General features: G+C 37.1%; 1 long non-coding RNA gene across 1 annotated transcript; it reads left to right on the forward strand.

Annotated features, from left to right (window-relative positions):
* The first annotated feature begins 3,980 nt into the window (after nt 1–3,980).
* LOC120407040 lies at nt 3,981–16,221 on the forward strand. The gene is made up of 4 exons (XR_005599760.1): nt 3,981–4,077; nt 8,420–8,509; nt 12,012–12,109; nt 15,850–16,221. It is a non-coding gene; the product is annotated as an uncharacterized LOC120407040 (long non-coding RNA).
* Nucleotides 16,222–26,817: the final 10,596 nt, after the last annotated feature.

The raw sequence follows: 26,817 nt of genomic DNA on the forward strand, positions 1-26,817 counted from the left end.
CCTAAGGGAGTTAAACACCCAGCTTACATGAGTCTTTTGGAAAATGCCACAGTAAACCATGTGATACCTGATTTGTTTTGAGTTTTAACTATCTATTTTCATAAGAGTTTGTTTTTCCTTATATAGCTCTTACCAGCCATAGATCTTTTATGCTTTTCTGGTAGAAAAGTCTGGATTTAATGAGCCTGGATTCCCTCCCACTCACCTGCCCATCCCTATATCCTCCCACTCTCCCTCTATGCCCCCAGTGTATAAGTAACTCCAATTGATGTATTTCTGGGGAAGAATGGGGCTGATAAGTCTGCTTCCTCTCTAAGGCTATGTCTACACTACCACTTATGGTGGCAAAACTTTGTCGCTCAGGGGTGTGAATATTCCTTCCCCCTGAGCAACATAAATTACTCAGGCATAAGCGCTAGTGTGCACAGCACTATGTTGGTGGGAGAGCTTCTCTCGCTGATATAGCTACCACTGCTCATTGGGGGTGGATTAATTATGTCATAAGGAGAGCTTTCTATGGCTACATGAGAGATCTTACAGCAGCGCAGCTGCATCGGTGCAGCTGCGCCAATGTAAGATCTCTAGTGTAGACATAGCCTAACAGATGTTGCTCCAGTAAAAAATATTACCTCATCCACCTTGCTCCTCTCTAATTATACAATTTCTTATTGTAATTTCCCATTGGTATGGCTCCATGTTACAGTGAATTAAAGTTGTGAAAGTAACAAATGCACCTTGAGGTGTTGTGATGCCACCTCTTACTTTCATTATTTTTCCTTTATTTATTATTTCAGAAAGCACATTATCATGCAACATTTTTAAAGCATTTTCCAGACCACAGACTAATTGACAGGAATACCTACTACATGAATATAGAAGATCTTTTAGTTTGTTACCTAGAAAATTACTGTATATACTCATTCATTAGCCTGTTCGTTTATAAGTCAACCCCCCCCAAATGGATAGGAAAAAATAGCAGAAACTGTATGACTCTTTCATAAGCCGACCCTATATTTCAGGGATTTGGAAAACGTTGGCTCCCAGCCCATCAGGGTAAACCGCTGGCAGGTTGGGACATTTTGTTTACCTGGAGCATTCAGAGGTACGGAGCCCCTCAGCTATGCAGTTTTAAATCATCAAATTTTGGTGTATATCCATTTATAAGCCAACCCCCACTCTTTGTGTCACTTTTTTACCAAAAATATTTGGCTTATGAATGAGTATATATGGTACACTGCAAGGTAACCTTCTAGCTCAGGAGGAGCACATTTCTCAGTCTTATTTCTGAAAGATCTGTAAAGTCCAGTTAGAAGGTTTTTGGCTGCTTACATATCCATTTAAATAAATGCATGTGAGGTGGGGAAAAAAATCGCCCCCTCCCTCAATGTGGAAAGAGATATGCAACAGCTTTCTATCCTAAGTTGTTTGTCCAGTGTGTGGAAATTACAAAAACAAAGTTTATTAACTACAAAAGATTTAAGTGGTTACAAGTGATAGCAAACAGATCAAAGCAGATTACCTTAGTAAATAAACAAAATCGCAAACTGAGCTTAACACAGTAGATAGGTAGGATATGAATTAGCAGATTCTCAGTGAGTGAGTGATAAATAGGCTGGCAGATTCTTAAGGCACAAGCTGCCTTGGCTTTCCCAGGTTTTCAGACATAGGCTAGCAATCCCTTAGCCTGCGACCATCAATTCTCCCTGTTCAGTCTTTATTCCTCTGGTGTTTCCAGGTGTGTTGTTATAGGGAGAGTGAAGTAGCATCATGATGCCATTGTCCCCCTTTTATATCTTCTTCTCACTTGCTGGAAAGCTCTTTTGCTGTGACCTGGGTCAAACAGTTCCCGTTGTGTGGTGCTATCTCTGAGAGGTTTCTATTGTACACAGTTCCTGGGGTAATCCTTGTGCTTGTGTGCATTTCCTCAATGAGCCATTAACATTGTTTGGCCTTTTTACTATTGTATCTAAAAGGCTGCTTGTGGATGTTTTCAACCTCACAACATGTTTCAGTAATACATACATAGCCAAACTTCATAACTTCACATAGGACAATAGCACATACCATCCAACGAGATATTAACGTCTAGAGGATCAAGACTTCTAGAATGATGCCTTACAAGACATACTTAATAGAAAAAATAGCCTAATTACATGACAATGGTGAATATTTGGGTGCCAGGGTGTCACAGAAAGTACACAGGAATCAGAAGACAAAGGGTTTTTTATGTTGAAGACTAGAGCTTCAAAGTAACTAAGTATCAGATATAAAACTTTAAAAATACTCTGAATCTCACTCATAGTAGCCTCTCTATTTCTTTCTTTACATTTGGTCTGAAGCTGTACTATTTTCTTTAATAAAATTTACTACTGAAGATCTAGCAACAGGGAAACAAATCAGCTTGTTCATTTAATCTACTGAGCATTAGTGATTATTTTGAAGTTCATTCTAAACTGCATAAACACCCAGACATTCAGATTCTCATCCATAGTTTGTCCATATCTTTTTTTTTGTTTGTTTAGAAATGATGCTGAAGAGACCTTAAGAGAAGTTTGACTATAAATATTTATTTATGCTTCCGCTTGGCTGAAGCTAGGAAATGCAGAGATACTCACACAAGGGAAGAGTAAAAAAAGTTTAGATTGTATTCAGTTTGAACTATTGGTGGTAGCTTAAATTGTTTTTTATCTATATGGGATTGCCCATCTTTTGTGGTAGGCAAAACAATTGTAACTGTGACTTGCTAAATCCTTCATCCTGCAAGAAACAAGGATACTTCTTAGAACGAAGCTGCTATATCCTTTTAGCTAAAGAAGGCTTAATATGCTTACAGGGTGAAATTCAGCCCTGTGAAGAGGGCAGTATTAGATCTCAGACCATTGAAGAACACTAGAAAAGCCCTAATTTGGTGATTTAAGAGTGGCTTAAATGGTACATGTGCAGTGGGCTAGCCCAAGACCTGGGCTGAATTTAGTCCAAGCAGAATTACTTTGTAACAACGCATGGCTGAATTTTCAAACAGGAGAAAAATGCAATCGGATACTTCAGTATATGAAGTAATAAGCATGAGGGCACCATAAACCCATCAATTTCAGAAGGAAAAATGTTGAAAATGTTCAGCTGCAGAGAATGTCGGTGAAGTCCCAGCAGTAAGTGAATGTAAGAGAAAATGCACTGGCTGTGTTCCATCTGCATTGTAAACTGATTGTGCCATTGACATTTACAAAAATGCACAGTTGATAGGAGATATTATTCTTGTGAAATTAAAAGCTTCAAGGCCAGGTCACAGGGAAGACGCCAATTTTCTGCCTCTGCTAGTGAACTGCATCCACCCAAAGAACATCATCGTCTCTATGTCCACAAGAAGGAGTTGCTCCCAGATATCAGTTTCAGATGTTGTGCCAACTGGCTAGGAAGTTAACAGGAATGAAAAAGCACCACTTCCCTTGTCGTTTGCAGACTGCTAAAAAAGAAAGGATCCTCTGAAAGTCTCAGGGAGCAATTGCCAGCCATTTAGTCAGTGACCCAGATCCTACGCTGCAGCCAAGGAGTTCTAGTGCAGGCCAGCAACTTTATCCTTTCTACTGTAGTGATCAGTGTACACCAGTTTGTATCTACCAGTGTATTTTCACAAGTTAAATAGCTAAAACTTTTGAAAAAGGCTGAGATTCTTATTTATATTTCTTGTGGGTTTTTTCCCCCCAAGTAAGAGGATTGGTTGGGCTTATGGCTACACATTTATTTTCATTATTTTCTAGTGGCAGGAGAGATCAGTGTTAACTATGTTTCTTCAGGATTCTAGTCCTCTCTACAGCTACATTTTTACAGCCATGAAGAAAGATCTTTTTACATAAAGTAACATTTGATTATTTCAAAGAAAACAAACCCAGTTTATTCTGTGTAGAAATGACATTTCCAAATCAAATGTTTTTTTTTTTTTTACGTTATCAGGACTTATTTTTGTCCTTATCCTGACAGAATCTGAATCAGATAATAGAAGCCATATGGACTCTAATACTAGTCTCTCTTACCTCTTCAATGAAGCACATTTCTCCAGGAGAAAACAAATACAAAAACGTAAGTTTGATGCTCCTGGTATCTCTCTCCCAACTCACTCCTTCCCCCGCTCCCCAAAAAAACCCTCATATTAAAATACCAGAGGTAAAAACTTAGAATTTTTTTTAAAGCAATAGGAATACAAAATTTAAAGTAGATCTCAGATGTTTGGGCTGCGGGACATTATGGTCCCAATCCTTCTTTCACTGTAGTTAATGGGAATCTTTCTATAGACTTCAGTGGGAGCAGGATCAGACCCCATATGCGCAATGGCGTTTTGATGTATTACACTAATGCATCATCCTATGCAGCTCTTTGATGATGTATTGCACCAGTGCTTTATCAAAGTGTCATATCTCTGATGAAGGTGTAGCACCTTCTGGCAATGGCCTTTTATGAAGACTGCTCTATTGTAAGACTTTAAGGAGAAATATGAGACAAAGGGGAATATATTTCAGAAATATACTGCAGGAAGGAAACACTAAGTAGTAAAAATAAGGAACAATTAGAGAAAAAGTGCTCAGAGGCCTTTAGCCTGGTAGGCTGCTGAAATGCTAAAATCTAAGGATCTACACTTTCCCATGATAGCTATTTGGCTGGTGTTGATCAGAAAAATATGAAAGAAAAATGGTCAAGCCTTACAACAAAAATGCATTTTTTTCTTAAATATATAAGAAACAAATTCTTAAGTTAAGCTAATAAAGGCTAGGATAATTCATGTTACCAAAGTGCCCATGCAATATCTCTTTCCTAAGTGGGTTGCATGTACAATATTATGCATTTGGAAAGTCAAGCTAATACATTTGACAATTGTATACAGACTTTTTTCAAGACTGGGTACAAATGCAAATTATATACGTTCATATTTTGGAAATTTGAAGACTGGGGAATGGAAATAAGTTGGTGAGAATGTGATTATATGTAATCAATAGGGCAAGATTTACTTTCCTTCCAACTTTTATATTTACTTATACTACACTTAAGTGCATATACAGATGAAAATGAGTCACATTAGTATTAACAGGTAGAATGTTCAAAAGCATTCCAAGTTGGTCTTACTCTGCTTCCATTGAAATCAAGGTAAAACTCTTTCACTTCAGTGGGAGCAGAGTTTGGTCAATGTTGAGTGCTTTGGAAAAAAACCCATTACAACTATTAATGCAGTTCAACATCCAGAAGAAGTAACGTATTTACACAAACAATGGTGAACTTAACAGATTAAATAAAGTTCCAGAGATTTCCAAAAGATCATTTACAGCCTGCGTCTGCTGCCCTTAGTCACGTTGAGTAGTACCTTATTCTTCTTGCAGTGTCATTGATTTCAGTGCAAGTAAGGGTGGCCTTTAGTTTGCTGGTAGATCTTTTTTTAAGGTGTACAGAGAGAATGGACAAAACAATTACACTTCCTCTTATCAGGTTTTCACATAAGGTATTATTGAATATAGTGAGAATAAGTTGTACTTTGAGAGGCACACAGTGCAGCGTCAGAACTGGAGATGCTTCGTCTGTGCCAGCAGGTAAAGAAAATCCTTGGCCTCTTTAGGGATATTACCCCCACCCTTCCTTATGGGCATTCAGTCTCCTTGTGGGTTGGAGGGCTCTATGTAGCTGATTGCTTGGACAGAAGGATGCAGCCTAAGCCAGTTGGCTTCTGCACCCCCAAGGGGAAGGTTTATAAACCTTATAATTCTGTGCAGGGAAGTAAAGCCTCTCCCCACCCCCTTAGGCTTAGAGTAGGATAGGATTTGGGGGTTTTGAGGGCATCACACTAGTCATGTTTTGGGGCTGGGCAGGAATTTTTCCCTCACTGCCAGATTGGCCTGAGCAGCATGTTGGGAATAATCTTCTTGGCTGCCCAGGAACCTTCTAGGTAGGTTAGGTTGTAAAATTCATGATGTTCCAATTTAGCAGGTGTCTGGTGCAGGTATCCATTCAATATGCGGTGTACAGTGCTCAGATAAACCAGAAGTAGATTAGCAGAAGGCATCTTCTAAAGAAAGTGGTGCTGGGCTTGAGGCTCCTAATGTCTGGTACAGGAAAGAGACAACACCTCTTCTTCCTGCACTTTGCCCTCAAATGTGGGGAGGGTGGAAGTATCCCAGCAATGGTGCAGGCTCCTGGTGGAATGTGGGGTGGGACCGACAGCAACCCAGGTGAAATAGTAGGATGGAGGGCTGATAGAATTCCAAGTGGAATGGGTTACAAAAGGAGGATGACCTGCCCTGGATGAGCTTTTGCTGGATAGCTCCCAGATGTACTACTTAATAAAGTTGTGGGCAGCTGGGACAATGACAGAATGCAAATAATGAATTGTCTTTAAATAGTGGTTGTTGTTTTTCATCCAAAGGTCAAACACTTAAGATTTCCTTTTGGAATTACTTTGCAAGTGATATCCTTGAAACTCCTGCTGTCTTTGACAAGAAACACTTTTATAATTTCTCATGCAAATCTTACTGTTTGCAAAGAAGCATTTACAATCTATTTTAAAGTATTCTCTTAAATAAGCTTACTAAATCAAATTAGCAACATACATTTATTTCCTGAGTGCTGCTAATATTATGAAAGGTACACTTTAACTGATGATGAACTAAAATTGGCTTTTTGAGACTTGTTTATTCATGTAGTAGTTTAGTGGTATTTGGTATGCTAGTGTATGGTATAGTGTACTGTATGCTATGAATATTATTACATACTTTTATATGTACACTAATAAATGAAAGCCCTAATTTTGAATGGACCACTGCAATTTTTTAAAATTTATTTGTTTGTATTTCTGAAGTTTTAATTTGATAGTATTTGGTATGGCATGCTTCAAAATATCAGATGTTTCATATGTATTCAAATGTATTACAAAGTTAGCCTAGCTTTGTCTTGGCTTGTGGTATTTATTTTGTGTGTTATAATGTAATGGTTTAATGACATTTATTATGGTGGGCTTTAGATATTATACAATTATATGTATGAAAATGGAAAATAGATGTAGCCTAATTTTCTCAGAGCTGGTGGAATTTATTTTAGTAGTTTTCTTTAGTGTGTTGTTTTCAAGTAATTTTGAAAGAAAGTTTGAACATTCAACTAGCAAAGTGAAAAGCCAGAATGAGAGTTACAACATTATCTGCAACACACACAAAAACAGGATGAAGGATGGTTGAAGAGATTACTTTTATTTTGGTTCTATATATCCAGCTGATACTGAGGATAAAACAGAAAAGCCAATGCCTAACTCCTCAAGATTCTGATGCCTAACTCTTCAATCTGGCCTATTGTAATCAATGGAGCTACTTACAAAATAATGTACTATTCAACAAAAATAAGACTGTGAGGTCTGAGTGATGCTGAGCATAATCACCTGGTTTTAATGGCAGAGGGAGTTGAGGGTGCTCAGCTCATTGTAGGATTGAGTCCCATGGGAGCCGACTCTAGTCCATGAGAGTTATGTATCCATTTCTGGAAATAATGTGTATTATAAATATTTTTCATTTCTAGGGTAAGGAGAATTTACCTGTGTTCTTTTTTAATAGTTTCAGTGTTTGTTTTAAAAATATAAATGCATTAAGAAAATTATAGAAACAAGTAATTCATAATTATTTTCATTTGGCATAATGTATTTTAATATCGCATAACTAGTGCCAAAATAGAGATTAATGCGTGTGTGTTTTTTTTGTTTGTTTGTTTGTTTTTGTTTTGTTTTCTGGTGATGCATGCAAATCTGTCAGGTTCTTGTGTAATATAAATATTATAAAAATGTAATAACTGTTGTCATCCTGATTCTGTTCTCTTTTGTAATTTTGTTTTTTGTGATACCCTACATATTGGGTCCAATTCTCCCCCAGATATAAACACACATAATTTCCTCTGAAATTAGTGGTGAATCATATTCATCTATCTGATGACAACATTGGTCCTTTAATCCATTATGTTTTCTCAGATGATTAATATGCTAATTTCATAATACTGGATATCAGTTAGCTATATGCCCTCTCCAGCTGTTGCAAGTTAACTTACCTTCATTTTAAATGACTGTATTTGTTTTGTTTTTGTTTTATAAAATTTAATTTTTTTATTACTTGATTGCCTAATATGATTTAGTTCTCCCATATTTTATACCAGGAAACTGTAGATTTTTTATGCTGTTTTATGATCAGTGTAGAGAGGTAAACAAATACAAAAAAGACCATTTAAAAGGTATGCAGTGGTGGTAAAATGCCCCATTAACCAAAAGTTCTAATGAATGTAAATTAATTTGGCACTGTTCAATAACAGGTGGTTTTTATTTTTAAAGCAATGCAACTTTCTGAATTCTGAAATCTTTTCTAGCACATTAATATTGTTTGTTTATTATTTGTATTACAATAACTCCCAGAGATCCCAATGAGGATGGAGGCAACTGACAATGTAAAAGGTTAAAGATAGTCCCAAGAAGATGCACGGTTGAAACTTCTCCCTGGTCACAGTAGGTATAACAGATTTTGGAATGGGCACAATGTCCCTTGACAGACAGAGAACTGGCATATGCATCAGGTTTGAGTTTCAGAAACTTATTTGTGTTCAGGGTTGTTGAGCTTCTGCACCTATCGTTAGGGATATGTCATTCCAGCTCAGACATGAAAACTTCAAAATAGTTTCTATCATATTTTACAGAACAAACAGATTTTGATACTAATGAACTAGAATCATGTGGGTTTGGACATGGTTAGAAAGAATTTGTACCACCTCGTGTACCACTTTTGCACAATGGGGGAAATCTAGATCACAATAGAAAGGATTCCTTGACAAATCAGATTTTGGCTATATTGTGTCTTAAGATGGAAAAGACAAATGCCATCTATATACTTGTGCCCCAAAAGCTTTTTATTCTGAATTGAGTTCTTGTGCGATACACCTTTATAATATATACATACACACACACACACACATATTCATCAATTTTAAGTATCAAATTACAGCAAAACAATGCTTCATTTATCCTGAAATAGCTTAATCGCAATTTTGACAGCAGTAGGTGGACATATCCCACAATACCAGTGTATGTTTCATTAACTCCCTGTCCCTTTTATAAATAGCATGCAGTGAAAAGAAAAATAAATAAATAACATTCATCACAGACTCCATTAAGTTCAAATGTATGCTACCACAGTGCACTGCAATTTCTTATTTGTGGAAAATCAATTCCCTTTTTTACTAAAAAGTATCCACTAAATGGCATTATGGTTCAGCAACTGCAGCATTCATTAATTTTTTGCTTGATATTAGAAGCAAACAAACCCACAAAGGTTCAATTCACATCAGAGATTTTGTTGAAATTTTCTGACTTCATCTTCTAGTCATTATATTAGTGTGTTAGTCTTTTTCAGTCTGGAGGTCTAATCATAGCAGCCTGAAAAGAGGTCTCTCCATATTAATATACAGTTGGGCAGTTGCAACACCACCATACCTCAACTTGCTAAAAAAAAACGTGAATTAGGCCTCAGGACACATAGTATATAAGAATGAAAATTGATCTAAGCATATGTATTAATATATTTTAGTACTGAATAAAAGGAAAGGTGAACCAATTGTATGCCCTCCTCCTACCCACCTTCTCCTTCTGTTTCTTTCTGCCTTGTATGAAGATTCTTCATTCCTGAGTAGTATTTTGTGTTTTCACTGTGCCATAAATAGAAACAATGATTTACAGAAATTAAGAATATGTCCTTTCCCCCTTTCAATGCCTATATCATTTTTCCTCATCTTGAGCCTTAGAAATTACCAATTTGGGTCATAGTGTTTATCTCCTATCAAGTCCTTTTGACTATAAAAGCAGCAAAGAATCCTGTGGCACCTTATAGACAAAGGTGCCACAGGATTCTGTGCTGCTTTTACAGATCCAGACTAACACGGCTACCCCTCTGACTTTTGACTATGTACTCTGCTGTTCCATCTAATATTTACAGTATGTAGTTTGCCTTTGTAGGAATATTTTGTTTTTCAGCCCTCTCAAAAGAAAAGAGGGAAAACAGTTATTTATCTTTGGAAATCTGTGTGTTACTTTCTTTGGTGAGTTTTCCATCTATAATTTGGCAGTTATATGTAAATGGAATTAGATTGCAGAGATGAGGTGTAGCACCAGGCTCAGTAAGATTATTTAAAATGAGAAGTTGCTCGTGCCGTTATTCAGGCTTGATGTTGCATATACTTATGCACGTTCCAGTCTCTATAGACAGAAGTAGTTCCATTGACTCCAGTTCGAGCAGAGTTATACCAGTGCTGAGCACTTTTGAGAATACCACTCATAGTATTTTTAAGGCACTGGGCTGAAGACTCATCTTCTATCCTTTAATAATGTATAAAATGACCTTTCAATAAAACAATATAATGAGACCAAACTGTGATTAATGCTACTTCAATTCCAGAACTGAAGTTTTACTCATTTGAATTAATTGAGATGCTAGGAGTTTCAGTGATTAAGAACAGTGAGTTTGACTCTTAAATTCTTTATTTTCCTTGGCAGAATTTTTTGATATTATTATTATTATGATGATGATGATTTTATTTTATTTATTTAATTTATTTTGTTATATTTTAAAATCACAAAGGGGTCTTTTTTCTTTGACTTGCATAAGTATTTACTCTTCTTGGTGAATGACCTCCTTTGTTTAATTCAGTTTGGAAAGTGTCTTCCAATAACAGACTATACTGAACAAATAATGAAAAGTATGTAAAAGTACTTTAGAATCCAGGAAACTAAATTTCTCGAAAAACATTTAAACTGTTCCTGAGTTTTATACAAGTTTTTTCAAACATATACAAAAGTACTGAGTTAATCCAAGTCTCAAAGCTCTGCCCATTTGCAAACATCATGACATCTTCTGGTTAAGTTAATATCATGCCTTCATTTTTGATACTGAGGATATGAACAGCCATCTGCACTGTTTAATTTATATCACATCATACACATCATACTGACACTTTGATTATCACTTCTGAAATCTGTTTTTTTTTTAATTGGATAGATTTTAAGGGACAAATTTACAAAAGGTTGCTTTAATCTGCATGTGATATTCACAAAGGCCTGTTTGCACATACAGAACCTGGTGTTTGCCTGTCCAGGTGACCTAGGGGCCCCATCCTGTAAGCTTTACTCATGCGAGTTATTCATGTGATTAAGGCTATGTAGGATCAGGCTTGTACATACTGATGTGTGCGCATTTGTGAGATCATAAAAAAGTGTATGCAAACAGATGTGCTTGCAGATATTGTAGGCATCACTAAAATTATCTGTAAAAATGTGACCTTTGTATAAGCTGCTTCTTTTTTTTATACCTATTCAATAGTGTTTGGGTGTTCATGAAAAATTTTTCAAGGTTGTTCCTTATGAGATAAACTCTTCATTCAAATGTTTGGTATGAGGCAAGGAATCTTATTCTGAAGGGTTTTAAACATTTCTAAAAATGAATTTTATTTTCCCTTTGAATTTTCAACGATAATGGAAACAAATCTTTAAAGCTGCAACTCATCAACCTAGACAATGAGTAGTCTATGTCAGCTAACATTGGAGAATTTAGCTACAACTACCTTTCAGCATACAGACCTGCATTTTGAAAATGGCAATATCATTTATAAATGCAGCAACAGTCAAGAAGTTAATTTTGAATCACTTGTGACTTGCAACCACATATAGTATCTTTGGGAACCATATTCTATTAAGTTTATGGTTTATGTATCATTGTGAGTCAGAGATTGTGTGCAACTTTCTGGAGAAGGATTATCCCCATTCCTGGGGACTAAAAACAATGGTGGGATAGGGTGATTAAAATGAATCTCTCTGCTGTAAACACCTCCAGAGAGGCACTACCCCCGTGGAGGTTTGCATATACTGACTTGGACTGAGTTTTCCAGAAACCATCAGAAAAAGAAAGGTGTTTTGTTGTAAAAAGGCTGAGATTAAACTAATAGAGGCCCTTCTTTTGACTCAGCAAATGTACAAGACCTTCTGTCCAAGGGAAAGCAACCCTGCGGAAGGGTTGGAAAGACTGGATTACTACAGCACCATAAGAAGGATGGGTTACCTCTGGTAAGCTTATAGCATGTTTATAAGAGTGTTTATTGATTTTGTATGTTTCCTCTGTAATGCTTTTACTCTAGAATAAATGTATTATGTTTTGTGAAGGCTGGTTGGTAACTGCTATACAATGTTGTAGTCCCTGAAGAAAAATTAAGAACAGGTGCTGATGGATCCCTGTCAGACCTGCTACAGAAATCACAGTGAAGAACAGAGGGAACAGAGGGCAAGCCTAAGTCCTAGTTTGCCCAAGAGAAGTGGATGCTTGGAAGCTTGAAATCTCTAAGTGGATGCACTGTCAAAAGACCAGGGCGGGGTGGGGTGGGGGGTGTCAAAGATGTAGCTAAACCTGTAATTGTGACAGAACTGTAGGGTAATGGCCTGATTTTCGATGGTGCTGAAGGTCACCTGTTTAGATTGACTTGAAATTTGCCTCTCAACATCAGAATATTGCCTTTGCAGCATACCAAACCCCACAAACAAACATGGCATCATGCCACATCGAGAATATGGCAGGTACCAACCCTAAACCTGACCCAGAGGAGTTATCCACTCCAGGAAAACCCACCCAAGACATGGGAGATAAGAAATCCAGTAACTGTTTCACAGTTGACCTAGAAGGGTCAATGTTTCAAGACATGGATGGCAAAGAAGTTTGTCAATATGTGGAGGTGAATAACCAAGTAACAGCATTTAGTCTAAAACACTTTTCCTGAAATATACAGAGGAGACTAAAGTCATGTTCTGCTCTGCATCTTGCTTTCAAAAAAAAGAAGTGTAAACTGTACCTTCCTGGGTTCAGCCACCCTTGAATTCATGTTAAATTATTTCTTCTGGTTGCTAAATCAGCAGGGAAACCCTGTTAATTTTTGATGTTGGGCTCCCATATTGCTGGCATCCCAACTGAATTATAGGAATGTTGCAAAGTTGTGATTTTAGAAAAAGAGGAACTGACAGTTGTAGACTGAAACACTGTGTGTACCACCTTGGGTTATATGGAGTGAATCATGGTCATATGGCAGTTCCAAATTCTTAGCTTGCTATTCAGCTTCTGAATCTCAACCCTCAGGCTTGAGACAAAAGAGCAGGGATTCATTATGAGTACAAGTCTTCTGGGGAAACAGGCATGTTATTCCCATTCTCTTCTAAAAGCATGTGTTACAATAGAGCTCCACTCTTTAATTTGTTCTTCCATTGTGTGTCAGGTGGCAACTCCCAGAGCTTTAGAATTTGGAGAAAAGATAACGCCATCCCCCAAGTATGTTGTACAGTCAGTCTCATGGGAGGAAGTATAACAGTTCCTTTACACCCTGTCGCTGCTTTAATTTTGCAATTCACAGCTTCTGTTTGTAACAACCTCTGGCTAATGTTCACTCATCTGTAGAGAGACATCTCTGTAGCATTAAAGTCTCCAAGACTGAGAATCAATTTCTACTGATGCCCTCAGAGAAGACAAAATTCCTTCCTGTAAATATTGTTCTCTGAAGTTTTAAGTTGTAATGGATTGACAATGACCCCACCTTCTGCCCTAAGCCTCAGGATATATATTTGTATATTTTAATTCTTTTACTTTTTGCTTGAAAAAAAGCTGAGGACAGTTAAGGATACTAAGTGTCCCACCAAAGTGTGGGAAATAATATATAATGATATAAAACAATTCTTATTGGGGTCCAATATGGCTGGTATCACAAATTATGACCAGTACTAGAGGTAGGCTCTGAAATGTCAATGTCATTTATACATACATACATATATACAAAAAAGCATCTGTCTATACACACTATGCACCCTTGCTGTAGTTTGAAATAACAAAATTAATGCCCAAACATAAATAAAGTGCAGTATCACAATTCAGCATAACTCACTACCAGCAACTCCAGCAACTCAAAAAGCTGAGTTTAAAAAGAACAACTTTATTTTCAAATATAATACAATACTTGGTGTGAGGTATTTTTAAGCTATGAAATCCAGTGTCCTTTGCAACGTTTGCATATTGTATTTGAACACATGATACTTAGGAGAGTAGGTTGGTAAATTCAATGAGAAATAGAAACAAATGTTCATGAATGTTTTCTGTCTTGCATCTAGCTCTGCTACTTAGATCTTAATGCTGAAGGATTTTATATTATCTTAAATTAGCTAAAGTATTAGTTAATACTTACCAATATATATGGTTATGTCATTGTCAACGATTCACTGGCAAACCAGAAGGACATATCTAGTGGAATCTCTTTGAGGTTTGTCCTGGGTCCAGACTAGTCAATTTTTTAATGACTTGGATAATGGAGCGGAGAGTATACAGATAACATTTGCAGATTACACCACACTGGGTGAGGTTGTCCTTTTGAGGACACGATTAGAATTTAAAAGTACCTTAATAAATTAGAGAAGTGGTCTGAAATCCACAAGATGAAATTCAATAAGGATAAATGCAAGGTACTACACTTAAGAAGGAAAAATCAAATACACAGCTACAAAATGGTGAACGGACTAGGCAATAGTACTGTTGAAAAAGAGCTAAGGGTTATAGTGGATCACAAATTGAATGTGAGCCAGCAGTGTGATCAAGTTGCAAAAAAGGCTAATGTCATTCTGGAGTGTATTAACAGAAGGAGTGTCCTATGCAAGACATAGGAGGTAATTGTTCTGATCTATTAGGCATGGAGAAGATCTCAGCTAGAGTAATGCCACATTTTAACACCTATGTGGACAAATTGGAGAGAGTCCAGAGGAGAGCGACAAACATGATAAAAAGGTCTAGAAAATTGGACCTATGATGAAAGATTTAAAAAGTGGGTATGTTTAATCTTGGGGGGGAGGGAACTGAGGGGAGATCTGATAGTCTTCAAATATATTAAGGGCTGTTATAAAGAGGACAGTGGTCAATTGTTCTCCATATCCACTGAAGATAGGACAAGAAAGAATCATCTTAATTTAGGCTGAGTATTCAGAAAACCTTTCTATTATGATAGTTACACACTGGAATAGGCTGCCAAGAAAGGGTGGAATCTCCATCACTGAAAGTTTTTTTTAAGAACATATTTTTTTAGAACAGATAAGACAAACCTGTCAGAGATATACATATTATTTTATGGGGGCGGGGGCACAGGGACATGAACTAGATGACCTTTGAGGTCCATTCCAGCCCTACATTTCTATGATCAAACTGGTAGGGCCATGATTCAGAACTGAGTATAGCAGCAGCAAGCCCAAAATACGTAGGCAATGTAGGCACAAGAAGGATTTTCAAAGAGGTTGTATGCTGAGGGAGGGCAGAGAGATAATCAATATAAATAGAGCACAGCTTCTCTGACTGTTAAATGAAAGGCTGCCTATTAGAGATTATAAGCACCCAATCCTGCACCTGATTGTTCCCCTGGTGGAAACTGTGCACAGCTCTTGCCCTTCTTGAATTGTGGAATGAAATTGGGTGAACCTGAGCCTCTCCCTGAATCTATGCACTGGGAGGAAGGTCTGGGTTGGAGATATGCATTATTCTCCACTCCCTCCCACCACATGGTTGTAAATCTGGTCTCTTTGTGCTGAGGAAATCCACCACCTCCCCATCATCCACCTTCAAGAGAGGTCTTGGGGGCAGCATCTGGCAAAAGAGTCTCTGATAACGTTGTTCCCAGTGGAGCCCAGTTGCTAGGGAACTGTAAATATAGGGGGTCCAGATTCTAGCCTGAAGGCATAAGGTCTATGTGCATATGACTCTTTTCCTTCAGGGGATTCCATTATTATTTTCACAGATGTCAGGAATCATCAATGATGAGAGGAAAGACCTGCTGCTGCTTCCACTGAAAGAAGCCCTTCCTCCACCTGTACAGGAAAATGGAGGGAATGCCATGAAGGGATATTCAATGTTTTACTCCTTCTATATCCCTTCCCACACTAGGGCACAATTTCACCCCTGTAGCTAGCTTTGCAGCTCCAGAGATGACTCAAGTGTTTGGGGCTTCAGTTAGAAATGAGAGTGCTCAGTACCTCACAGGACGTACTATGGCCCTGATCAAGCCACATATTTTCTTGCAAATATGTGTTAGCCTAAAATGTGCTACATGATCTAGGTTTTTAAATAGTCTGTGAGCCCTCTAGTGGGTTTCACTGTGTTCTATATTGGTAGAAGCCACCTGAAACCAGTCAGAGTGTCAGTAGTATGTATGTAGGTCCTGCATATTTTTATGTAATTAGTAAATACAGTTATTTAGGATCCAACTATGGCTCTGTAGTTTCTTTGTATTTTTTTTATGTTGTATAAGGAGCAAAAGACACAGATATAAACCTAATTGTCCTATTAATTGCAAAGGGAATTATTCCAATTTTACAAATTCAGATTGAATTTTGTTATTTTACAAAAATATAGTGTGATAGTTGATACATTATTATTTTTATTTGATAAAAATAAGATATTTATTATTGTTATATGTAGGCAGCATAAGTTTTATGATTAATATTTTAATTTAATACTATTAATTTTCTTTCTTAAAGGACTCAAGTTTTTTAAAGGATGTGATAAGTAACTACTCTATTGTCACTTATCAAATTTTATTGGGCTTTGGAATATTAAATACCTCCAACCTGTATTTACAGCATTGCCAGAAAAAGGTACTAAGTGTCTAATCAATTGATTAACTCATTTTTCCCTAATAAGATTTAGACCACATTATAGAATTTAACATTTTATTAAACAAGTGTTTCCAGGCTGAGATCTTTTTGCCACGTTGCCTCCAAGAGAATTTTTATTGCTTAATCCTAAACCCTTGAAAATAGCACTGCTAGCAAAGTTAAAGCAACATTCACACCAAAGCAGCATGAGTGTGTCTGTGTAATGCGCACAATAAAGACCAACACCATTTTCATTGATACAGACTCCCTTTCACCCTCATAGAATTTAAGTCCAAGGAAAACAAAAGGGTAAAGAAACATAATCTGACAATGAAAATAAATGTGTGGGTTTTTTTAAATTTGCCACCCCCCTCTTCCCTGTCAAAAAGAGCCATTGTATATAACAATAATGAACTAAGAAACAAAACATCTAGAAAGAAGTAGGGCTAAATTGCTATGGGAGTGATGTTGAAGAGCCAGTGCACTCCCCTACAAAAAGTGAAAACATTTTATGCTAATATTATGTTACTGAAAAAAAATGGATGGATTAAAATTCAAGGAAATGAATGATTTGTAACTTGATCTATTGATCACAATGACATTGACATTAATCCTAAGGAGAGAAAGTGCTCACTTGCCTCAGTTAAAACATGCAAATCTAGGCAGCAATGACAAAAACATCCTCACTGTCTAATTTGATGAGCTCTCCTAATGGAAGTGTGTGAATGAAAAAAATCTATTACCAAGAATATCTAGGTAATAGATATGACTGTTGTAATTCTGCAATTGTGTCATTTAGAATCATAACAGCTTTGCATTATCCAACAGGAGTAAACAGCATAGTTGCTATAACCATCACATTACAGTATGTCTCCACTGCAATCCAAGATGTGTTTGCAGCACAGGAAGACATACAAATGATAACAGTTAAAAATAGCAGTGCAGCTGTGGTGGCATGGGATATAGTGCTGGCTGTATAAGCATGCCAGGGACTGTAGTGATAGATATTTAGGGATGTATGTACTAGCATTGCTAGCCTGGACTGAAGTGTGTGCTGTTGCATCTACAATGCTATTTTGAGCTGTAATAGTGTGGATAAAGTTAATGCATGTATGTCTACCCATGCTGTAATCATATTGTAGCATAGAGGAAAAACAGACTATTGTGTAGATCTTTTGGTGTCTGGACAAGAATTATTGATGGGAAAGTCAATGAAACTCTACCTATTTACACCAGCTGGCTCAAAATCACTGAGGAAAATATTCAGTGAACCTTTTGGACACCGTTCCAACTCCCACAGAAGACTATGGGAGTCTTTCCATGGTCTTGAATGGGAGTTGACTCAGGCCCATAAAGAAAAAAATAATAACATCCTAAATCAACAACAGTGAGTTCTTGATCTGAAATGGTGCTTCAGGGGAGTGGTACATATGTTAGATTGTAAGCCCTCCAGAAGATTGTATCTCCTTTTCTAGGAAGCCTACAAAAAAATTAACAGCTAAGCTACTGGTGTACTGAGGCCACAGCCTATCAGGATGACTAATATCATAGAATTGTTCCCTTGTACTCCGCATTTGATCTGTCCATCTGTTGTCTCTTGTCTTATATTGTACATTTTTGGGGGCAGTAACTGTATTTTTGTTCTGCGTGTACGGCGCCTAGCACAGTGGGGTCCTGATCCATGATTGGGTCTCCTAGGTGCTATGATAATACAAATAATAAATAAATAAACTCTGCTTGTACAGTTCATATTACAATAGATTGTCAACCTCGAATGAGACCTTTGGAAATTATTATATAATTTATATTACAGTTATTTCATTCTTGCCACTTTTCTGAACATCATCAGAGTCAAAAGTTCAGAAAAAGGTCAGGACAAAATTGACTTTGTGTTAGAGAAGTGGGATTTTTATTTAATCTGAACTGTAGGAATAAATTCTACAGGTAAATTATAGGAAATGCAATATCTTGCCCAACAAGCAGGTTCTCTTTTTGTGTAATAAAATAATATTTAAAAAGTCCCTCTAGAGCTAGGATCCAAAAGAGGGCTTAATTAAACTTCTTACTTTATAACTGCTCAGTACTAAAGTGAGAAAGGACAGAATATGAGTGGGTTCATCAAAACATCTTCATTGCCTGCATTTGTAGATGTGTCAAGACATCCAGATTCCCAACCTCAAATGACATGCAGGTTTCTTTATTTAAAAAATGGAAACATTTTATCACCTTCTGCCTCTTAGCCCATTCTGCTTTTATCCCAGTTTTCAGTGTGCCTGGAATGGGCTGAGTTTTTATATTAAGCAACCCTATCAACCTTTCACTGCCAATTATGCTTCCACACATGACCAGAGTTCACTGCTGATTTCCTTGCAAGGAAAACATGAAGTCTGGGTAGGGGAGCTTTCTAACCAGAATTTTAATTTCTGTTGAATATCAACATGTAGCTCTTATTGATAAACATATGGTACATACAAGAAGTCTGCAGGGATTAGCCCATATCCCTTAGATGAATACTTAGTAAATAAATGAATAGGTCCATTACAAAAGCAGCTTTGCCTCTCCTGGACTTGACACCTCCTCATCTATTATTGAGAGTGGACTACATCCACCCTTATTGAATTGGCCCTGTCAACACTGTTTCTCCACTTGTGAGGCACTCCCTTCTCTTCATGTGTCAATATATTGCCTGCATCTGTAACTTTCACTCCATGCATCTGAAGAAGTAAGGTTTTTTACCCACAAAACCTTATGCCCAAATAAATCTGTTAGTCTTTAAGGTGCCACCGGACTCCTTGTTTTTATGGATACAGACTAACATGGCTACCCCCAGATACTTGTTTATTATTGTTATTTAGGCTTTTAAACTTTGGGTATTGCAAAAAAGTGAGTTTTTAGGGTAAATTTTAATGAGGAAGTTGTACTGGCTTGGCTGTGAGCAGCAGTAACCTGCCTTGTATATTGCAGAATAAGGGCAGGTCCATACTCACCGCGCGGGTCGACGTGGTGAGTTCGACTTCTCGGAGTTCGAGCTATCGCGTCTGATCTAGACGCGATAGTTCGAACTCCGGAAGCGCCATGGTCGACTCCGGTACTCCACCACTGCAAACGGCGGTGGTGGAGTCGACGGGGGAGCCGCGGAGTTCGACCCTGCCGCATCTGGACGGGTGAGTAGTTCGAATTAGGGTACTTCGAATTCAGCTACGCTATTCCCGTAGCTGAATTTGCGTACCCTAATTCGAACCCTCTTTTTAGTGTGGACCAGGCCTTAATCACAATATTGTGGAAGAGGGAGAAGCTGTCTATAGCTTCATGTTCCTTAACTTCCTCCCGCTTCTGGCTACTTATGGCCTTTTATCCATCTTCAAAATTGACTGCATAGCACTAGCACAAGAACAGAGGGAATGCAAATAGCTATCAGATGGTGAGAATGTAAGCTAAAACTATTCAGTCTAAGATACCTTGAACCATGTTCCTTAAAATATCTGTATTTATGCACATAATTAAGTTGCCTAATTTTTAGAGGTAATTAAAATGACCTTATTACATACTACCACCTCTTGTAGCCCCCTTCCTATGTATTCTCCACATAGAATCCTCACCCCAGTTTTGCTACCATTTCCCACCTAAAGCAGAAGAGCATATAACCTCTGAAGTGAAGTCGATAACATATTAAGATATCAACAGGAATTAGCAAAAAGCCACCCAGATTAAAAAAAAACATTAGTAACCAAAAGCAGCAAAGAATCCTGTGGCACCTTATAGACTAACAGACGTTTTGCAGCATGAGCTTTCGTGGGTGAATGCCCACTTTGTCGGATGCAAGAAGCATCCAACAAAGTGGGCTTCTTGCATCCGACGAAGTGGGCATTCACCCACAAAAGCTCATGCTGCAAAACATCTGTTAGTCTATAAGGTGCCACAGGATTCTTTGCTGCTTTTACAGAACCAGACTAACACGGCTACCTCTCTGATACTTGATTAGTAACCAAACACACAAATAGGCAGAAGCATGGAATCTAAGAGACTTTCTCTTGCTGCATATTCTTCACTCAGTCTGTGGTGACAGCACAATCATTTCCAAAGCAACCAATTGTGATATCACAATAAAGGATTATAACTTCAAGTACGGAACAAGTAATAAGAGATCAGCTCTTGAGAAACAAAGATCTGGCTTTCATGCAAATCTGCTTAGTACTATAATAAATATGGGAAAGAGAAATTAAGACTATACTTAAGCAAGATAGTCTCTAAATTACATGATTTTTTTCCCAAGTTTCCTATGTCTTCAATTGGTAAATTGTTAATTTTTAGCCTTTTACTGGGTAATTTTAAAGAAGTCAATGTATCTTTCTGTTATCATAATAAGTGTGAACTGTCTATCTATGGAAAATCTAAGCTTGGCCATGCCTTGTTAAACACATGAATAATTCCATTGAATTTCCTGCTTTGGCACCTATAAGTGGACATTTCAAAGAAGTCTGAGGATTTTAGGTGCATGGAATAATTTGCCAACGATTCTAAATAGTACAAAAGTAAATTACCTTTTATGGACTGACCTGCTGCTGTCTCACAGCTATGAGAACTAGGCTGCTGGAGCCTGACACTTTATTTGCTATTCTCATCTCTCAAACTTCATTCCTTTGGAGAAAAGGCTGACTCTGCTTAGGGAGTTTTTTAAGAAACCACTTATAACATTTCAATTTGATACACTGTGGGCTGAAATGTTTTTATGTGACAATGTTCAGAGGGATGATACTGTACCTTGAAACCATTCCAAGAAGGACTTTCCATGACATATTCTATATATAATAGGCATGAAGATGACTGCATTTTATTAGCCTGATTTTTGAGCTTTGTGTTTATAGGTATTATATTAAGTCTGTACCACACTAGGCACTGCTCTTGAATGAACTTGTGGGGCCATGGCCTACTAGTTGTATGGAATATTATGTTTTTTTTAAAAAAACAAACCTATATTTATAATTTTTAGATGGTAAAGACTTGTGTTGTTATAAATATTAGCTGTGCCAATAATATCTCTGAAACACTGCAGTCAAAATGAAAACATTTGGACTACCATTATGTTAATAGTTGCAAGGCTGATGGTTTTTAGGAGAGGTAAACAAAAATTGTGTTTAGTGTTTTAATACAATTTATACTTACAAATCATGATTAATTCATCTCATGATGGAGTCAGTATTTTTCAAGACTGGGCTGTACTGTATTACACTAGTGGATGATCAGATTTCCAAAGTGAAAAACTGCTGTGACCCCATGAGCTTTCTCTTAGTCTTGCCCCATTGCTCACCCTGTTCCAGTCCTTGTCTCAGTTTATGATTGGGAATTCCATTTGTAGAGTTCTATTGGTATTGCCGTTTACCACTTATTTATACTTTTAGACAAGTGTCACACAGAGTATCAAGGAGTATTTGGAAGGAATTATAGTAATGTACAATGTCTACTTGTAAATTTACCTCCTCTATGACCTTTAAGAAAATGGAGTAACAGTTTCAAAAGTTTCTTAGAGAGTTTAGAGCATAATTCATACTGAAAATCAATGGGAATTAGCATCTAAATTACTAAGACACTTTGTACTTAATTTTGAATAGCATGTTTCCTTATTGGTTTTCATTGGGATACCAGTCAAGCAAGTGCAAGGATGAGAAGAGTTGGGTAGAGATTATAAACAGTTGTTCAAAAGTACTGTGTAAGTGTAATTCAAAAATGGTATCCTGTCTGAGAAGAAAAAACAAACATAATGATAACTAAAATGCACACACTAATTTCATATGGGAGTATCTGGATGACAAACCTTCAGACCACACACATTCAGTTTAGACTTTTAAGTTTGAATATGAGTTTTGATAGTATTATATTATTGAGAATGTAAGGACTCTTAGTAATAAATAAAGTAATAATTGGAGATATACCAATCTCCTAGAACTGGAAGGGACCTTGAAAGGTCATCGAGTCCAGCCCCCTGTCTTCACTAGCAGGACCAATTTTTTTTTGCCCCAGATCCCTAAGTGGCCTCCTCAAGGATTGAACTCACAATCCTGGGTTTAGCAGGCCAATGCTCAAACCACTGAGCTATCCCTCTTGTAAATGTGCAAGTTATAATTTAATGCAATTTTAGTTACACTCAACTGTGTAGTTACATCTTGATTAAAGTCATTATTAGAGCACACATAATCACATGCTGAAGTTTTTTTTTGTTTTCCCTTTAATTTCTTTTGAGTTAAGGATCAGTTGGCTTTATTACTAACTTTCACTTGGATAAGCGTCATAGATAGTGGTCTTACTACATGGGTTTTATTTACATGTTTATTATCTAGGGGAAAAAATGCATAGTCAATTAAACATCAGCCCTCTCTACTCAATAAAATGCTATTGGATTTCAGAGAGGCTTGCACACCCAAACTATTAAAAGAAAAGTTCTGCTGAACTGATTATCTATCATCTGTATGGATCAGACAATTACATGCATGTTAAACAATTGTCTACATCACTGTGGCAACATCCTCTTGTGCCTTGTTGCAGCTTGGTATGATGGTCTTAAATGGGAATTTGCTTGATACATGTCATGTTTTAAGTAATCCAGTTTTATTTAAACAGAATTTTTGTGAATAGCACACACTTTTATGCTAAAAAAATTTTGTGGTGTTTACAAGGGAAACGTATTCTGTTTTAAGTTCAGTGACTGATAATGCATTTACTAGGGCCTTAGAACAGAGAAGGATGAGTGTGAAGAAAGCTGGCAAAAGGACATGGGGATATTTTTCAGAAATATATGTCCCAGCCCTGCAAGTTCCTCCTGGTATGTCCCATTGAAGTCAATGACGTTGCTATGTGGAACTAGCCATTTGGAACTCGTTGTAGGATTGGGGCTGTATATTACAATGCAGCTTTATAAAAATATCCATGTACAAGCACACTAGAGACTTTTAAATATAGTTCTTCTTTGTGCTTTCTAGAAAACGGTCTTAAATATTAAATTCCTCCATTGCCATAAAATAGAAATGCAATAATACTACTTCTCACCCCAAACCATCTGTTTATGTTCATTTCTGTCAACAAATGTCTCAGCAATTTGCATTTAGCCCAAACTGTCAGTTCTGTCTGCCAAAATGTAATAGCATCAGGTGATTGTAGTACCTCTTCTAAGTAATAGTGCTAGAGTAAATTTTCACTAACAGCATAAATGACTCAGAGTAGCAACATCTGTGTGTATATATAGCTGTTAGTTGAATAAATGTAAAAAAAGATATCTTGACTAATGTATGGACTTTAATTTTTTAGATATTTTTGTAACATAAAATATTATTTTATTGTCATAATTCAAAATCAACACATTCTTATTTCTCTCTTACAGTTTCCCCCCTCTGTATATTAAATGTGATCGCCACATGATAAGCTTATTACTTTGCAGCTCTTGCGGGTGTAATAACCCCACCACAGGTTTTCATCAGGGTTTGAATCTAGTAACTTCACCACTAAAGCAGAGAAATCTACCACTTGTGCTAAAGAGTAACTCCATCAACTGATAGGAGCAGTAAACCGTTATCCTGAATGAGGACTATCAACTAGAGAAGGACACAATGCATATATTTTACAAATTACACAAGCACAAGCACAGTGAGTTTCACCTCACAGAGCTGTAGCAATAGACAGGAAAGGACTGGTTTTGACTCTGCTGCAGTAATTACATTCATATATAGATCCCATCCCCTAGAGGGGTACTTTGCTAAACTGTTAAAACAGTGTTAGTATTTCTCACCTTCCATTTGCAGCAACACCTTTTATTTTAATTTTCCATCTGTTTTACTTTTTCACTCCTTTTCCAGGATAGTAATGGGAATCTATGAAATCATGCAGCCTTCAGAAAACTCATCAGACAGCTTCCTGTGCCATAATAACATTATTCCATGTAATTGTAATAGTTTCTCCACTGTTGACTTCAGCAATAATGAAGTCCATTGCCTCATTTTCAGTGCCATTAGATAATGAGGCTTTCTGCAAACTTCATGGAGAAACCACTGATTTGCGGGTAGGGAAACCAATGACCTGGTACTCACCAAAAGCACTTTATTGGTGGCACAAGAGCAGGGCCATTTATCTATTTGATTATAAAGAAGCAGATTAAAATTGACAACATTCTGTTCTCTTGATGTCAATGTGAAGATCTGCGACACCTGTTATTGGTCTCTGGACTTGAAGTTGACGTATAAAATAAGTCATGCCTGGACATATTTGGTTCTATATCAAAGTTTCAGATTGACAAACTTGAATGGTTTTATAATGTATTTTAATACATTCTCCCATTCTTGTTCCATTTACCATCTGTTGTCTGCCGATATGAAAGGATTCCAAAATTAGCTTGACATAGTTGGCCAGATCCACTTAAATATCCAGATTCACAAATAGAAGGAAATGTGGAGATACTTGTATTTTTTTTAAAAATTACCAAATGACACTTCAATTTTTAAAAACAAAATTAAATGCTCATGAAAGGTGCTGGATTGACAGCTCTATGAAAGGAAGTTATTGTTTTATTTAAAAAAATAGGATTGGCATGGGCAGCACCAGTGCAAAACCTTCCAACATTACCCTACCTCAAACTGGATTTAACAGGGACCATTTTGGGGAGGGAGGTTGTGCACACTCCATTTCCAATCATTAACCTTTCTACTGATATTGCCAACATAGATGTCTGTTAGGTTCCACTGTGGTACTTTTAGTTTGGTCTGGGACACCGTTCTCTGTGATACCAGTGTAAATCTGAAGTAACTCTATTGGCTTCAGTGAAGTTATTCCACATTTATACTATGCAACAGAGATCAGAATTTTGCTCATGAACTCATAATTCATTAAAAGAAACAACGTGAAAGTATTATGTCATATGAAGTGGTGGTGGAGGTGATGTTGTAGTAATTCATAATATCAATAAATGTTTATTCAGTGCCATAGCTTTGCATAGCGCTTTTTGGAGATTAAAAAAGGGATTTAAATTCTAGAGTTACAGTCTAAACTAAAGAACTAGAGCAAAAAAGTAACCTAAATAAAGGTATAGGGAAAGGGTAAAACAAATAAAAATAGTGCAAGTCTCATTATACATGGAGCTGATCATACATGCTCTGATACTTTAAAATACTGACTGGTATAAGCCAGAAGGGACCATCTAGTCTGATTTCCTGGATAGAACAGACCCTAGAACATCCCCGAAATAATTCCTAGAGCATATGCTTTAGAAAAACATCCAATTTTGATATAAAATTGTCAGTATTAGAGAATTAATCATGACCATGGGTAAATTGCTTTAATGGTTAATAACTCTCACTGTTAAAAAAAAAAAAAAAAGCTTTATTTCCAGTCTTAATTTGCTTCGTTTCAACTTCCAGCTAGTAGATCGTGCTATACCTTTCTCTGCTAGATTGAAGAGCACATAAAATTTGGTCCCCATGTAGGTACTTATAGACTGTATTCAAATCACCACTTAATATTTTATTTGTTAGGTTAAATAGGTTGAGCACCTTGAGTCTAGTTAGGGCAGGAGCAGTACACAGTCCAGCAATGTAAGTGAACAGCTGAAAGCATCAAATACATTAGTTCTGATGATATACTTGGAGGAAAAGTACATGGATGCTTGACATATTGGAAGAGGGTTAGCCCCTCAGGCTACCTTTCCAGCTGTGGAGCAACTTGAAAAAAATGCACATACTCTGTTGCTACAATGGTACTGGAGGCTGTGCCTTTAAAATGGCAGAGCTACCCAGACACAGTCTGGGAGAGGTGCTGTGATGTTCTTGTTAGGCATAGCTAGCTGGACCCACATACAGAACAAAGAAGAGCTCTTGCAGGCACTGAATGATCATTGAACACCACCTACCATTTGTGTGTAGTCCATGTTTAAGGCAGGTGTATGCCATGGGAGTGGTGTAAAGTGGGCTTAACTCGGCCAAGAATCTGACAGTATTTTTGCTTTTCAGTTATGGAGCCCATATTCCCCATTTCAGCAGCATGGCTGTGAAGGAGCTGACTTCTTTCTTCCTTAGAGAACTGATTAGTTAGAGAGTTGACAAGAAATCCCAGGTATTTCTCCTCACTTGTCTTCC

Source organism: Mauremys reevesii, linkage group 5 (genome assembly GCF_016161935.1).
Source record: "Mauremys reevesii isolate NIE-2019 linkage group 5, ASM1616193v1, whole genome shotgun sequence".
In the NCBI taxonomy this organism is placed as follows: domain Eukaryota; kingdom Metazoa; phylum Chordata; order Testudines; family Geoemydidae; genus Mauremys; species Mauremys reevesii.